We start from the raw sequence: 16,660 nt of genomic DNA, 5'->3' as shown, positions 1-16,660 counted from the left end.
CCGGGCGCTCCCGCTCCTCCACCCGCGTCGCGCGGCCGCGGGATCGGTCAGGCTCCCGGGACTGGGTCAGAGGGGCGGGGAACGGGAAGGAAAACCGGGAGGGAAACGGAGGCGCGCCCCAGACCCTCCCAACCTCCGCCCCGGGTTTGGGAAAGTTTTTCTTTTGGGCAAATCCCGCTCCGCGGCCTGCTGACCCGTGTCCGGTTGGCTAGCGGGCCCTCCCACCCCGGCGGATTCTCTTCTGGGCCAAACCCGGGAGATGGAGCGGCGATAGGATCAGGGGCGAGACAGGCTCGCGACTCTGCGCCTGCGCTGGCAGGCGGGTTGGGTTCCGGCGACAGTAGGTAAAATGCGCCCAGATGTCAGATAAGGGCAAATTCATTTGACGAACTGGAGTGGAGTTTTTCCGCGCTTAAAATCACTTAGAGTGAGGGTGGTGTTGGATGATTAACCCTGTCACGAGCAGTAAACTCAGCTGAGCTCTAGTTACATGCCCTTCTACTAGGGTTCTGCTTTTCTTTTTCTTCCTCCTTATTTCCTTAAATACAGAGAGATTGAAAATTACTGTGAAAGAGTCCATCCCACCGACTACAGGTAAGACTGCAAAGATTTATTTTTTATAGACCCGGGAGAATGCAAGCAGTTTTTAATGCCAACCTAAACAAAACAAAACAAAAACAAAAACAAACCCTGCAAACATCTTTTCCTTCGCCTTTCTTAACAAATATCTTTCTACCTAGGTGACTATTTTGTAGAGTATTAAATATTATATACCAACAATGCCCCAAGTTAAAGGACAAAGACCAGTGAAGAAGGATGGCCTTTGATACTGCTGACTATGCTTATGAGCCTCTGTGCTTAAAATTTCAAGCACACGGCCTAGAGCTGCAGGATGCCTAAGAGTTACCTCCTGAGAACCTCCACATTGCTCAAATGTGGCCACTCCTTAAGCCAAACTCAGCATGTAAATGCATTACCTTCCCCAAGCGAAGGACATGACTCCCGGGGATGACCCTCCTTGACACTGAGGGATTACTACCAAGCACCAGCTGGTGTTGCATTTAGAAAAAGACCTTGATTAAAAGGGGGAGATGGCGAAGACAAATTAATTTATATGGCTAAGAGACTTCAAAATGAGTCAGGAGGTCATTATAAGGGTCATGCTTACGCACATCTCAGCAGGATCTCAGAGACAGCCATAGTAGATACAACCCCAGGTAGTGATGGTCCTGAGGGTTACAGAGATACCCAAGTCCTAGTCATTACAAATGGTTCTGGAATTCAGTGCCTTGCCAGTGGGCCCTACTTTGGAATTTTTGCTTCTGAGTGTGATGGCGTTGGACTCAGATGTGACTTCTCTACACATGTCTCTTCTGTCACTTTTATTGAGCCTGTGTTTGATGCTGGGGTTGGTGTATGCTCAGGAGACTTGAATCTCTGGACTGTCTATGTGCCAGCTGGACCCTGAGGCTCAGCAGAGTTGCAACATCTACTCTCTGGTTCGTTGGACTTACCCAAGCTCAGCTAACAGGGAGGTGAGTAGGTCAACCACCATACCAGGGAACTGAGAGAGTCTACAACTGCCAGCAGGAGAATTCCATTTATCAGCCATGTGGGATCTAAGCGCCCTCTTTACTTAGAGGTTGAGCGGACATCACCATCTCAGGGTCCTCAGAATGGAGGAATAAAATATGGATTAGAGTGGGCTTATTGGTATTCTACTATAGAATTATTGTGACTCTGGCAATAGAAGAAATTCTATCACTGATGTGGAAATAGTGTCCACGGGAGTTGCTGAAGTCAGGGAGAGGGAAAAAGAAATGTGATATGGGGCATTTTCGGGACTGGGAGTTGTCCTGAATGATATTGCAGGGATAGATACAGGGCATTATATATCCTGCTGTAACCCCCTGAATGGACTGGGAGAAAGTGTAAACTACAATGTAAACTATAATACATGCTGTGTAGCAGTGCTCCAAAATATATTCATCAAATGCAGTGAATGTGCCACCCTGATGAAAGAGGTTTCTGATGTGGGAGGAGTGGGGTGGGGGTGGGGTGGGAGAGTATATGGGAACCTCTTATATTTTTTAATGTAACATTTTGTGTGATCTATGTATCTATAAAATAAAACCTAATGAAAATATTATATACCATAACAAGTCCATACTAAATCTTTAATGAATTTTAAGGGAACAATACTAAGCAATGCCTGACGTGAATAGAGAATTTCTGCCTACAAAGAATCACTGCATATGAATAAAACATTTTTGTTATAATTCACATACATTACAATTCATCCATTTAGTGTACAATTCATTGGATTTATTAGATTCACAGATATTTGCAACCATCACTGCAATTTTAGAACATTTTCATCACCTCAAAAGAAAGCCATGCCCATTAGGTAAGGAACTGCTAATGGACTTTCTGTTTCTATAGATTTCTCTATTATGTACTTTTATATGAAAGGAATCATAAAATATGTAGGCTTTGTGACTAGCTTCTTAGCACAGTGTTTTCAAGATTCATCCAAGTTGTTTTATGACTTAGCACTTCATTCCTTTTTGTGGCCAAATAATATTCCTTTTGTGGATATACTAGATTTTGTTTATCCATTTGTCTGTCAATGGCCATTTGAGTTTTTCCATCTTTTACATATTATGAATAATGCTTCTCTAAACATTTGTGAACAAGATTTTGTATGGACTAATATTTTCATTTTTCTTGGGTGTGTACTTATGAGGGGAATTGCTGGGTCATATAATCTATGTTTAATCATTTTAGGAAATGCCAGACTGTTTTCCAAAGCAGCTGCAACATTTTATATTTTCACCAGCAGTGTCTGAGGGTTCCAATTTCTCTACATCCTTGCTGACACTTGTTATTATCTTACTTCTTGATTCTAGCCATCCTAGTGGATGTGTAATGGCATCTTATGGTTGAGGTTTGCATTTCCTTGATGTTGAGCATCTTTTCATGTGCTTATTGGCCATTGGTATATCTTCCTTGAAGAAAGTTCTAGTCAGGTCCTTTGCCCATTTTAAAATTGGGTTTTTGTCTTTTAATTATTCAGTTGTAAAAGTCATTATATATTCAAGGTACTAAGTACCTTATCAGATAAATGTCTTGCCAATATTTTCTCCTATAATGTTGGTTTTTCACTTTCCTGGTGGTGATCTTTTTACTAAAAGTTACATTAATATTAACCATTTAGTATGGTATTAAGTAAAAGCATTTTTCATTCTAGAGTCACATCTTTATCATCTACAATTCAGAAAAAGGTGAAATTCTTAGGCTAATTTAACATATTTTTTTTGTGTGTGTGAAAGGAGCTTACGGTCAAAAAAGGGTGGAAGACACTGATCTAGTAAAATCATCCACCTAATGCTGGAATACCTGATAATCATTGCCCAGCTTCTTTTAAACATTCCCTGGGAATGGAAAATTTACTACATTTTGAAGAGGCCCTTTCCATTGGTTGGAGCTTCTATTGTTATAATTCCGTAACACTTTTTTCAGGAAGTTCTTCTGGTTTTATTACCTGCTTGTGCTGTAGTAAATAAGTCTAATTCTTCTACCTAGACAGCTTAATCTTTGTCATTCTTTTAACAAGCATAAAGTGGAAACCACTTTTAAAGGTGGTATGGAGAATTAAAAGATGAATGCTTTGAAGACAGGTATCATGTCATCTTTAGTGTTTGGAATATTACTTTATTTACTTTAACTTGTTTTCAGACTCACACAGGCCTGGTTGTTCTCCTGTGAATCCATTTTACTTCACCAGGATCTGCCTATATCTAAGTACTAGAAAATTTCATCTGATAGATGAGAGTGAGAATGACTGGGCTTGTCCTTGATCAGAACCTATTAGTGCAAGGACCCTTCCCTCTCCCTGCTTTTCCTCCTTCTACTCTCAAACTGAATATCCTGAATTTAAGATGATGTTGGCTCGACCACTCTCCCTGTCACTTTTTAATGATAAAAGAGAAATTCCAACCAAATGAAATTACACTTTATTCCACAAAAATACATTTGGTTTACTATGCAGAAGAAGATAGAATAATTTTTCTTAAAATCACCTACATTGATCTTATGCTTAAAGAAGAAAGGAAGCTGAAGGGTATTGAGTGCCTACTCATCCATACCCTATTTACATGTAGGAAACAATTCCTCCTTTTCTTCTTTTCATATAAATATATTTTTTAATTAAAAAGAAATACAAGTACAACATGTTCGTGGTAAAGCATTCAAACAGTATAAAAAGGTATATAAATGAAAAACAAGCCTTCCAGGTATGCTGAATCCCCAGGTCACCACCTCGAGGCAAAAATACACTTAACAAATATTTTACATACCATTATGATTGATACGTGCTGGAAATACATATGATCCCTGTTTTTAAAATGCTTCTAATGTTCTAAGGGGCATAGACACCTGAATATTAAATTTCATTAGTGTGTTCAGTGTTCTATGGAAGTATAGGGTATTCTCAGATAATAGAGGAGAGAGGCATGCATTGTAATTTAATGAAAATGATGCCCAGAGAGATTAAGTAACTTGTTCAAGGTCCTGGAGTTTGTAAATTACAAAGATGGGGTTCTTGAGCAAATCTGTTTGAATCAAAGTCCATAATCTTTTTGGGAACCAGCTTCTGCTTGATACATCTGTGGAGTATTTCAGTTTCAGTTTCATTATCTGTAATTTCTTTCTTTTCAATTTCTGAGTTGAGAGAAATTCAGTGGCAAGAGGGAATTTCCCAGTTGCAAAAAGACAGTGTTGGACAAAGATTTATTATTAATAGATGTTTCATGGGAAATTCCATTTCTCTTTGATATTTTACTTAACGGTTTCCTAGGAGGTGGAAAGATATGTAACTAGTAGTTCAGTCTGCCTTTAAAACTTTTGGCCACTGAATTTGGCAGAATATTTTCTTTAAATTTTTTTTTTAGAATTAAAAATTATTTTCTGCATTGCCACTCCAAAATTGTAAGCAAAACATAGTAAGGGGGAAGCAGATGTGGTTCAACCATCTGGGCACCCGCCTACCACAAGGGAGGATCCGGGTTCAGGTCTCAGTGCCTCCTAAGAGAAGATGAGCAGATGGTGCCTCCCGCCGCAATGAGCTAGACTCCGCCCCAGCTGCAGCAAGCAGAGGCCACAAGCCAGCAGACACCACAGCCCATGGGGAGCGATGTGGCTCAGACCATTGGGCACATACCTCTCAAGTGGGAAGACCCGGGTTTGGTCCCTGGTGCCTCCTAAAGGAGACCAGCAAACAATGAGCAGACAGATGAACAAACCATCTTGGGGCAAGGGGGGGAGTAAATAAAGACAAATAAAAAGTAAATAAAAATAAATCTTAAAAAAGACAGAGTAAGGCACATTAAATTTTTAGGCAATACATACACATATTTTTTTTTCCTTTCCTTAGTAAATGACTGTGTAAAATGAGTTATAAGTTTAATGCCCTTTTTTGCATACTGCTTTGGGCAGACCTAGTTGAGGAAGAAGGCGGATATATTCTTGTTTAGTAACTGCTAGAGAGTCTAGGTCATGTCAAGGCAGTATTGTGTAATTATCTGGAACGGGGAAACTGACTGAACCAGAGATCAAAGGGCAGCAGCTGAACAAGTTGCCAGAGTGAATTCTAAGATTTATTGGGAAATAAGGAACTCTTAGGAAGCTGCTTTGATTGTATTTTCATAATTGTAAAAAGGAACAGAAATATCTGCCCTCTTAGGCAGCCATGTTGCACAACTCCAGGGGGCACTATTCACATTGAAGAGGTGCCATTCATACAGAGTTACGAATGGGACCTCTGGAGTCCTTCACTGTGTATCTGTGACCTGCTTATCTCCCAGAATTAATCTGAGAGACTCAAGTTAGATAATGAAAATAAAAGATCTTTATAAACTATAAATCTTTGTTAGCATATATAAATAATAGCAATAATAGTTGTTCCTGGCCAGCTCTGGCCTTTGAGCAAAAATTTCTTATCTAATTTGAAAAGGAAAAAAGTTGCCCTGTTAGCCAGGAGCTGGCCTTACACTCACAGCCAGGTTGTGTAGCTCTTGAGTTGAACAGAGTCATTTTCATAGTACACTGACACCAACTTGTAATGGAGCAGGACCAAAACAAGACCTTTCTATGGTTATGTCTGACCAGACAAAAAGAAGGACATTGTCCAAACCACAAAATGATCAGACATCCCCCCTTTTTTTTTTGGCTGAGTAACTACCCCTTCTTTACTAATTATAGTTTTAGCTTCACTTCATTCCTCCCAATGTCTAGATAAGAATTATTAAGATGCCCAGTTAGAGAATTGTCACTGCTTCCAATCCAGGGCACAGCCCTCTTCATTGAATGCTATTCAAATCACCCACCACAAATCCAAATCCTATAGTAAGTTCTTTTTAACATCTTCTTATTGAGAAACCCAATTGATCCTCATCATGTATGTGTTCTCTCTTATTGCAATGAGTTAACAAACCCAACTTTGTTGAAGAGCAGATCTGTTCCTGGTGCTCTTTGGCTGGAGAACTTTGAGAAGTTCATCGAGTAGTTGTTATCCAGCCAGGAGCTCTCACTGTATCTCAGGCAGATATCTGGCTCTCCTCACTTCTCTAGGGACTTGTTGGTGGCATTGGTGCTCTTTCAGTGCCCAGAACTTTTGAGGAAGAGATTTGGGCTGCCCATAATCTCATCCTTCAAATCCTATATAGATTATGGGAGCATGAAGCCAAGATGTTGAATTTCTTAAAAACAACAATAGCAATAACAACATATAATGTGTGCTATGTGTCAGACTCTTTAAGCACTTTACATGTGAGTCATTTAATACAAGAATGCTATGTAGTAAGTGCTATTATCATTATCATTTTATAGAAGAAGAAATGGAGGCAAAGAGAGGTGAATAACTTTCATAAAATCCCACAGCTATTAAGAAACAGGATCAGGATTCAAATCAAAGGAATCATTTTGAAGCATCCTGAATCTGGTCATTTGTTCTCACAAAATGATATTAGACTTAATTTGGTTTGCAAAAGGCTACCAAGGCAATGTAATCAGAAATGGGTTGTCTTTAACAATGGAGATGTATTAATTTATAAGCTTATTTTCTGAGGTCTTGGAAATGTCCAAATCAAGGTCTCAGGCTCCTCTGAGTCTTGTAGCTTTCAGTTTCCTGGTTTCTGTGGCTTCCTCTCTCAGCTTCAAGAGGCCTCTGTGCCTCTACACCTCACCAATTCCAGCCCCTCTGGCCTTTGGGACCCTGTTTCTCAGCCTCTGGGGATTTCTTTCTCAGCTCCTATCTGTCTCTGTGCCATTTTCTCTCCTGGGTTCTGTTGATTTCAGCTTCTGGCTTCCAGGACATTCTGTCTCAGATTCTGCAGGTGGAGGATTTTACTCTGTTCTCTCTCTCTGGGGTTAATCCCATTCATAAAGGTTTCCACTGAGGAAATTAAGACCCACCCTGGGCTATTCCTTACTGAAATAATCTAATCAAATGGCCCTTAACTAAATCTAACTAAAAGGTACCGCCTACAATAGATTTAGACACATGAAAATGGATTAGCTTAAGAACGTAATTTTACGGAGTTCACAAAAGACTCAAAGTACCTAGGTGGTACTGCAGGGACGGATGCTGGACGTTGTGTGTCCTGTCGTGGCCCACTGGGTGGACTGGGGGGAGTGTGGACTACAATGTGGACCACTGTCCATATGTTGAAGCAGTTCTCCTAAATGTATTCGCCGAGTGCAGTGGATGTGCCACAATGATGGAAAAGTTTGTTGATGTGGGAGGGGTGGTGTGGGTGGGGTGGGGGGGTATATGGGGACCTCATGTTTTTTGAATGTCACATTTAAAAGAAAATAAAGAAAAAAATTCTAGTTAAAAAAAAAAGACTCAAAGTACAAGACTGTTAAGAGATGTAATGTGGATGATTGGGTACAGCTCAACACACCATTGTATGAATAGCTACTTGATATGTGGAAAAGGATATCTTCTGAAGAAATGTAGTCTAGCAATCTTAAAGGTTAATATATCTCTTTAATACCAGTTTACAATTAGGAATAACAAACTTTATTGTACTAATTCCATTGACTGTAATTTGCTTTTCCTTTTACACATGAACATTTTAGTTCAAAATTCATGGAATATCTGTGGTGTGTGATATGAAACACACAAAGATAAATAAGCTCTCTACATTGCAAAAGTAAAGGTGATGACTAAAATTTCATATATATAATTTTTACCCTTTAAGACTCTTTCTCATTATAATGACAATTTTGATTTGGAATATACTTGATATCAATTGATCTATTATAGCAGAAAAAAATATGGGCTTTGGAATCAGACGGACCTGGTTTAAAAGTCTTCAGTCATCATCCAATGTATATGATCTTGTTGGTGTTTTGTCGTCTTGCAGAACTTCAACTCCTTCATCTATTAAATAGTGATAATACCTTTTTAAGAGTCATATAAAAATTAAATAGGATTAAGTGCATAAAGTTATACTCAATAAATAGTTTCCATTCCAAAAATAAAGCATTCGGAACCTTGCCAATTTTAGTTTGAGAATGATCAATTTTATAAGATGCTTGTCAGTGCTGGGTTATGAAATGTTGAAAGTGATTTGAAAACTGTAATCTTGTTCTTATTTAAAATATTAGCTCCATGAAGACAGGGACCATATCTGTTTTGTTCACCAGTGCCTGGGACAGTAAATGAAAGTGATAATAATTCACCTACTATCACTTTAGGCTATAAAAGGAGGTTATGACTTCTTGGAGACTATAATTCTTCTGTTAAATGCATGCAGGATTATCTGCCATGCCTACTTCAAGTTTTAGTTTTCTAAGAGTTACCAAGTTCATGTTTAAGAATCATTATAGTTCACAGAGGAAAGGTGTGAAAAAAAGTATTAAATTTTAAAAATATTTGTAGCCAATATTCCAGTAGTTCTCTAAGCTGTACACTGTACCCAATGCAGAAGTATTTCCTATCACCTATTTAGAAAATCAAATTTTATTAAATATTTTAAAAATCCATGCAGACCTGAAAACATCAGATAGAAGATATTGTTTCAAATGTAATGAGATACTAAACTTGAGTTTATTCCTCTTACTAGATATAATCAAAACCCTGTGATCTGATTCAATAAACCAATCTCCTTAAAATTTTACTATGAAATAGATATGTGAAAGAAATAATAAAATTGAAATACTAACTCTTTAAACATGAAAGGTATTTTACATTCCCCCAAATGCAACAACACCTTTAAGGCAATCTTGAGTAGTAACTATTGTTAACCCTATTGAGAATTGATGGAGATCATAAATGACACCCTTTACATGAAATTTAGAAGTAATTGAGAAGTAAGAAAAAGAGGAATGCAGATGGAGATTCAAGTACCAAGTTTATTACTGAAATTTGGAGAACATAATTTAGATGTATTCAGCAAGTAGACTTGCTAATCCTGTACCCACCTAATCACAGGCAAGACAAACCCAGGCCTCTCCTCATGGAACTCTGCTCTTTTCAAATATATTACATAAAGCAAGAAGGCAGAAAGGGTTCTCTCCGAAGGAAGGCAGATTCCAAAGAGAATGGTAAAAGAAAGAGGATAAGCCACATATGTTCCCAAACTCAAAATTCAGGTAAAATACTCCTCCCCTGGGAAGGGGTCCTGGGGCTCAGGGTGGGATTCCTGAGAAGGCCTAGAATGGCTACTCCAATGTAAGCACTCTCCTCCTAGAAAGGAATATCAGGAAGTGCAGGTAAGTGTTCTCCCCACAATTCCCACTTCAAAGATGTGAAAACTGAGTGTCCAGCCTCAAGAATAGAACTGGGCGTTAAACTGATCATCTCATTTATGTTCATTGCATTAATATAAGAGCCCTTGTTAATTTAGTCCATGACAGAGTATCCTGGAGCCACTGTAAAACTAGGAGGTAGACACAAAAGTTAGAACCCAATATCATAACTTTGCAGCTTTTTAATATATCTTCTCTGTGATGAAGGCACAGACTCATTAGAATAAAAGTGTATTTCTATTTAGTGAATGCTCAAATGGTATAAACATCTGAATTAAATATCTGTGGTACATATCTCAGTCAGTAAGCAACTTACATTAGAGAAATGGACATGGCATATATATATATATATATATATATGTATATATATACCACATACTCAACAGAAACACTTTAAAGAGATTCGGTAATGCTCATTTTAGCCTGAGAGGGTCACTAGGGAGGTAATGAATGAGAATGAACTGTAGTATTTTTTAGGGTGTAAATGATTAGGAAAAACTTATAGAAAGAGGTGGACTGAAAGTGTGATTTAAAAGTGGGGACCATTTTTGGTATTGCAGACAGCAGGGAAGTTGTTCCCAGAGTTGTATGGTACACCTTAGAGACGGTTACAAAGCCCAAGAATGAGAGCTATGTCCCTGGTTCACCAGAGGCCCTGCGTGGCTACAAGGGAGCAATAGACCTGGTGAATCAAGTCTGCACCCTGCTATACTCTGGAGAAAATGTTTTCAGTTGAGCACCATATTGTGATTTTGTCATTTATTTTCCATAATTGGATAGATGGGCAAAGGGCTTGAAAATCTGTATAGTTTTTGTGTGGTTCTTAGATCACCTGTAAAACAAACAAACAAACAATGTCAACCAGACTGAGTTTGGCTTCAAGCTGTCCTAAGTATCAGTTTCCTAATTTCTAAGGTTGTGGGAGGGGTGAATGAGGTAATACATGTGGAAGTGCTGTGTGAACTGTGACACACTTAATTTTAGTTCTAAATCCTAGCTCTGTTCTAAGGTTTTCTTTATTGTTGTTTTGAGTCATTCAAGGACTAACACTGTACTAGGAACACATAGAAGAAAATCGGAGTATTTCCTGCCTTTCAGGACTTCAAGAAGGGAAGGAACATTTGTCAGAGGCTTAACAATTGTTTCATCCTTGGATGTTTTCCTATTCACATAATTTATAATACTACTCACCTATGGGAACTCAATAAATATTTCTCCACTGACTAACACATGACAGGCAGAGCAGGTATTTGGATATAACACTTTCTTTCACACAATATAGCATATGATTTTACATATGGCAATTGGCAAAATGTGCAGTCATTGAACTGGCTTTCAGGAGCCAGCTGTGCCAGTTGGTTTTGGTTTATTACATGTCCTATATGTGCTGTGACCTGTATTTGTTTATATAATCTTGTTTATAACCACTAATCTCTTAGCAAGAGCTTAACACTATCACTTGAATGCAGTTGTCACAACCTGACTAAGGAATTCTTTTCTCTGGTAACTCTTTGCTAAACCTCAAAATATTTAAAGAATTCTGAAGCCCTCCATTTGCCTCAGTTACTATTTGTAATTCTAACCCAACAGGTTGTCTGCCTAGGCATAATGGAGTATTTTTTTTTAATTAATTTTTTTATTTTTAAAGAAACTTTAGATTACATAAATATAAGGGATTCCCATATGCCCCCTCCCTCCCCCTCCCACACTTTCCCACATTAACAACATCCTTCATTAGTGTGGTACATTTGTTGCAATTGATGAACATATATTGAATCATTGCTACTAACCATGGACTACAGTTTACACTATAGCTTACATTCTGTCCTGCATAATTTTGTAGGTTATACAAAATATACGGTGGCTTGTATCTGTCACTGCAATGTTATGCAGAACAATTCCAATGTCCCAAAAATACCCCTGTATTACACCTATTCTTCCCTCTCCCATCCCTCAGAACCTCTGGTGGCCAGTGCTTTTATATCAATGATAAGAGTTCTTCTACTGCTAGAATAATAATAAGTCTATAGTAGAATAATAATGTCTACTTTAGTCCATTATTCATTCCACAATCTTGAGGATTTTGGGATGGTGATTGCCCACTCTACTTCTAGTTGAGAGGGCGCTTAGATTCTATGGGGCAGATGGATGGTATTATCTTGCTTGCAGTTGCAGACACTCTCTGTTCTTTGAGATGGGCATTATTTGGTTATTTTGTTGGCCCCATTTTTGGAGAGGTTTTGGATCACAGAAGGGTCACAACAGAGGTAGGGAAGGATCACTGGTTGGGGTATCGGTGATGGGGGATGCAGGGAAGGGGTTCACCTGGGGCATGCCTCTAAAGCATATGAATATGTTCAGGTGTTCATGGGGCATTGCCTTGGAGGGTGGGGATCTGCATAATAACCAAAATAATATTGAATTCCAATCCTGGGGAGTTCTACTATATTCTCTAACAGAACAGCAAGGATCTCCCAAGTGCAAGGGCAGTGCCTAGTGAAGGAAGACAGACCACTGCACCAGGCCTTTGATATTAATGATAGTACTTAAGGAACTTTTCTTGTGAACTTGAAACTAAGCCTAGTATTATATACTGCCTAAGAGTTACCTCCTGAAAGCCTCCTTGTTGCTCAAATGTGGCTTCTCTCTAAGCCAAACTCAGCATATAAACACACTATCTTCCCACCTAGCACGGGACATAACTCCCAGGGATGAGCCTCTCTGGCACCAAGGGATTATTACCAAGTGCCAATTAGCAATGCATCTGGAAAAAGACCTAGATCAAATGAGGGATATGGTAAATACAAATAAGTTTTTATAGCTAAGAGATTTAAAAGTGAGTCAAGAGCCTGGCCTGTGAGGTGCACGGGCGAGGACAGTGGCCATAGGCCCCAGTGTGGGGTGGGTGGGGGTGCAGCGAGCATACCTGCAATGTTCTTGGGGAGCTGGCCCACCCCATGTGGAGCGAAGGCCATGGGGAGAGGTGAGTAGTCCCTCTACATAGACTTTGTCATTCTGTGAGCCCACCCCAGTGGGTGTAGGACTGAGCAGCCGACAGCGGGTGCTGCAAACGGAAACCCAGACCCAGGGGGCTGACAAGTAACCAGAGTGTCCAGAGGGAGGGGTAGTACTTGACTGGGTTGTTGAGTTTTTTCTTCAACAGCTAAAGAAGAAGGAACTTGGTCCTTGAGTATCAGAAACATGAATTACTCACAGTTCCTCACTGCCATGAACCCAACAAGGAAGCCTTCTGCAATTCGAGTCCTGACTGCTGTATTGAACAGGGTGTCAGAATCGCTCATCTCCTTGGCTCCTGGAGCACCAAATCCAAGCACTTTTCCTTTTAAGACTGCTACTATCACCATCGAAGATGAGAAGACCATCCAGTTTGGAGAAGAGATGATGAAGAGAGCATTTCAATATTCTGACAGTACTGGAATTCCAGAGCTGTTGTCCTGACTAACACAGTTACAGATAAAAATTGCATAATCCGTCCACTATCCACTATTCATCCAGGCAAGGAAAAATGGAGATATGTGTTACATGTGGCAGCCAAGAAGGTCTTTCTAAGGTGTTTGAAATGCTCATTAACCCTGGAGATAACATTCTCCTATTGGAACCTACGTATTCAGGAACACTTTAAGCTCTGTGTCCTCTGGGCTGCAGCATAATTACTGTTGCCAGTGGTGAAAATGGGATTATTCCAGAGTTCCTCAAAGAAATACTTCCCAAATGGGAACCAGAAGATTCACAGAATCTCAGGGAAAAGACCCCCAAATTTCTTTAGACTGTCCCAAATGGTAGCAACCCTACTGTAGTGTCATTAAAAAGTGACTGCAAAAAGGAAATCTATGAGCTGGCAAGACAATACGATTTCCTCATAATAGAAGATGATCCTTATTACTTTCTCCAGTTCAACAAGTCCTGGGTACCAACATTTGTTTTCATGGATGTTGACGGCCATGTCATCAGAGCTGACTCTTTTTCAAAAATCCTCGCCTCTGAGTTAAGAGTAGGCTTTTTGACAGGTCCAAAACCTTTAACAGAGAGTTATTCTTCACATGCAAGTTTCAACAATGCAAACCAGCACTTTTAAACAGATTCTGATATCACAGCTTCTACACCAGTGGGGAGAAGAGGGCTTCCTGGCTCATGTAGATTCGGTTGCTAATTTCTATAGAAAGCAGAGGGATGTGTCATTGGCAGCTGCAGAGAAGTGGCTGAGTGGATTGGCAGAATGGCATGTTCCTACTGTTTCATTGTTTTTATGGATTAAAGTTAAGGGCATTTCTGATATGAAACAACTGATTGAAGAAAAAGTCCTTAAGAAAGAGGTATTATTTGTTTCTGGAAATGTTTTCTACATTGATAGCTCAGCTCCTAACCCTTACATTCAAGCATCCTTCTCTCTGGCTTCTCCAGAACAGATGGACGTGGCTTTCCAGAGATTGGCCCAACTTATAAAAGAACATTTGTGAAGAAATAAAATGAATCATACTACCCCTGGATTTTTCAGATAAAATACTTCAGTGTTTTAGCAGAAATAAACAATTTTGGGGGGGGGGGAGGGTTGGGGATCAGGAATTGAATCTGGGACCTTGTACATGGGAAGTGGGAGCTCAACCACTGAGCTACACCTGCTCCCCTAGAAATAACAGTGATGTAAAACTTACTAATTAGATCAAACATGTCATATCTGTAATAGTTTAACTAGATAACTTTTAAAGTACCTTTAAATCCATCACCTTGCAAAAATATATTTATAATCTACTTAGACATTTTGATAAATTTTCAACTTGCAAAAATTATTTTTTCTTGGATTTTATTATGAAGAATCTTTTAGTTGCTTCATCGTTTTCCATATGTTTTCCTTAAAACTAATATTTTGCAATGAATTATTTTGAAATTTTAAGGAATAAGTTAAAATGGCATATAATGTGTACTTTTTCTGTTTGTAAGAAAATTTAATGGGAGTTTGTTATAAAAATTATTAAAATTTGGCCATTATAAATGATTTTATGTAAGGGCACAAAAGACATTGTGTTATACCACAGAAATACCTTTAAAATAAAATTCTCGAACTAAACCTAAAAAAAAAAGAAAAAGTGAGTCAAGAGGTCATTCCGGAGATTACACTTATACAAGTCTCAGCAGGATCTCATTGACTGCCACAGTAAACAGTGCCTCAAATAGTGGGGCTTCTGAGGGCTCTAGAGACATCCAGAAACTATGAGCAGGGCAGACAGCTCAGGACTTTGGCATCCTGTCAGTGGGAGTACTTGTTTTGACTGTTTGGCTTTCCAGAACTACAAATATAGCAGAAAGTGCAAAGTTTCAATATCTTCCCACAAAACAGGGTTATCTCATTAATTAGCTCTAAAAAACAAACCAAAAACCTAGGTAACAGTAGGATACCTGTTGATGCATAAGGTAATTCTTTTGAATTGCACACTATTTTAAAAAGACAAATATTGAAGCCAATCTGCTGGTGGCAAGTTTGAGTCTGGGGTTTGGGAATTTGCGCCAGCTGGTGGCCTTGTCTGGACCAGGACCCTGGGCTCGGTTGGGGTGTATGGGCCTTAGGATTCTATTATTGAGCATAGATTCTGTGGGCAAATGACAGCACCCTGTGAGATTTCTGAGTCATTTCTGAAGTAGATTCTCATCCAAATTGAGCAAATATATAAAAGTAGTAGAAGATGCCTACCCACCAGCCAACCAGGATTTAATCCTTTAGACAGGGTAGGTAGGCATGGGCTTAAGAAAAAATTTTTTAAGTCAATGAGAAAATAACTGAAATAGCTTTATGGGTGGGAGAGGAGCAGAATGGGGATGGAGTGGTTTATCCTGAGCTCTTAAAAGTACCAATGAGGAAGGGGTGGGGTATGTGGGAATCCCCTATGTTTTTGTCGTAACAATTATATAATCTAAAGATTCTTTAAAAAAATAAAAAATAAAGTACCCACTAAGAGTAATACGGGTGCTTATTTTTACTATCTGGCATATTAGGTTATTATAGATAGTCTATATACATTTATGTATTTATATATTACTAGCTCATACATGTACATTATATAAAATTTAGAAGAATCACAAGGGCATGCAGTAATAAGTTAGTCTCTAATGCCTTCCTGTCTCCCAACCACACAATTTCCCTCCTGGAAGGTGACTATTATTGCCAAGTTCTCACTTATTCCTCTCTTCTTCTCTTCGTACCAGGGTCAATTAACCTCTGTAAGCCCAAGCACTACTGCTCAGAAAGTTTTCAGACTCTGTATTTTCCTATCTGGTTGTATTTAACTTTATTTACCTGTCTTTTAAAGCCTCAATGCTTTATTTATTCTCCTTCAATTAATCTTTTTCCAGTTCTCCTTAACAAGTTTCCTGTGTCTTATCCCTATTGGTACTTGTTCCTACTTCCCAGACATCATTCATAATCTTTACTCCAGTTTATCAGAATTTTCTGCCTCTTTGAGACCAAGGTCAGACTCCATTTCTTTTGCTTGCTCCACCCTGGCAATTTCCTTCTCTGAATTAGATCATTGTTTTCATTTGGGACAGTGCTTCACACATCTTCAAAGGTGGGTTGTGGGAGTTCCTGTTTTCAGTATCCCATAATGAAGCCTAAATATATTAAGTACAATTTTAAATTTTATTGTTTGGGCTGGGATTGCATAAGTTCAAAATAGGCAAAGTGGTTAGCTCAAACTATCAGACATCATAAGTAAAAATTAAATATGTCTTTGTTTAATGGAAATAATTTTTGATATACAAAATCTTTCAAAATAGGGTCCGTGGGACAAAAGAATAAAAGGAGTTTATGATGGGGGAAAGTTAGAAATCA

At 38.8% G+C, this 16,660-nt stretch overlaps 1 pseudogene; it reads left to right on the top strand.

The window, feature by feature from the left end:
* The first annotated feature begins 13,017 nt into the window (after positions 1–13,017).
* On the top strand, positions 13,018–14,368 carry LOC101424150 (kynurenine/alpha-aminoadipate aminotransferase, mitochondrial pseudogene; annotated as a pseudogene).
* The last annotated feature ends 2,292 nt before the right edge of the window (positions 14,369–16,660 follow it).

Source organism: Dasypus novemcinctus, chromosome 14 (assembly GCF_030445035.2).
Source record: "Dasypus novemcinctus isolate mDasNov1 chromosome 14, mDasNov1.1.hap2, whole genome shotgun sequence".
In the NCBI taxonomy this organism is placed as follows: Eukaryota; Metazoa; Chordata; class Mammalia; order Cingulata; family Dasypodidae; genus Dasypus; species Dasypus novemcinctus.
The sequence above is the reverse complement of the archived record's forward strand: the minus strand, read 5'-3'. Positions and strand labels throughout refer to the sequence as shown.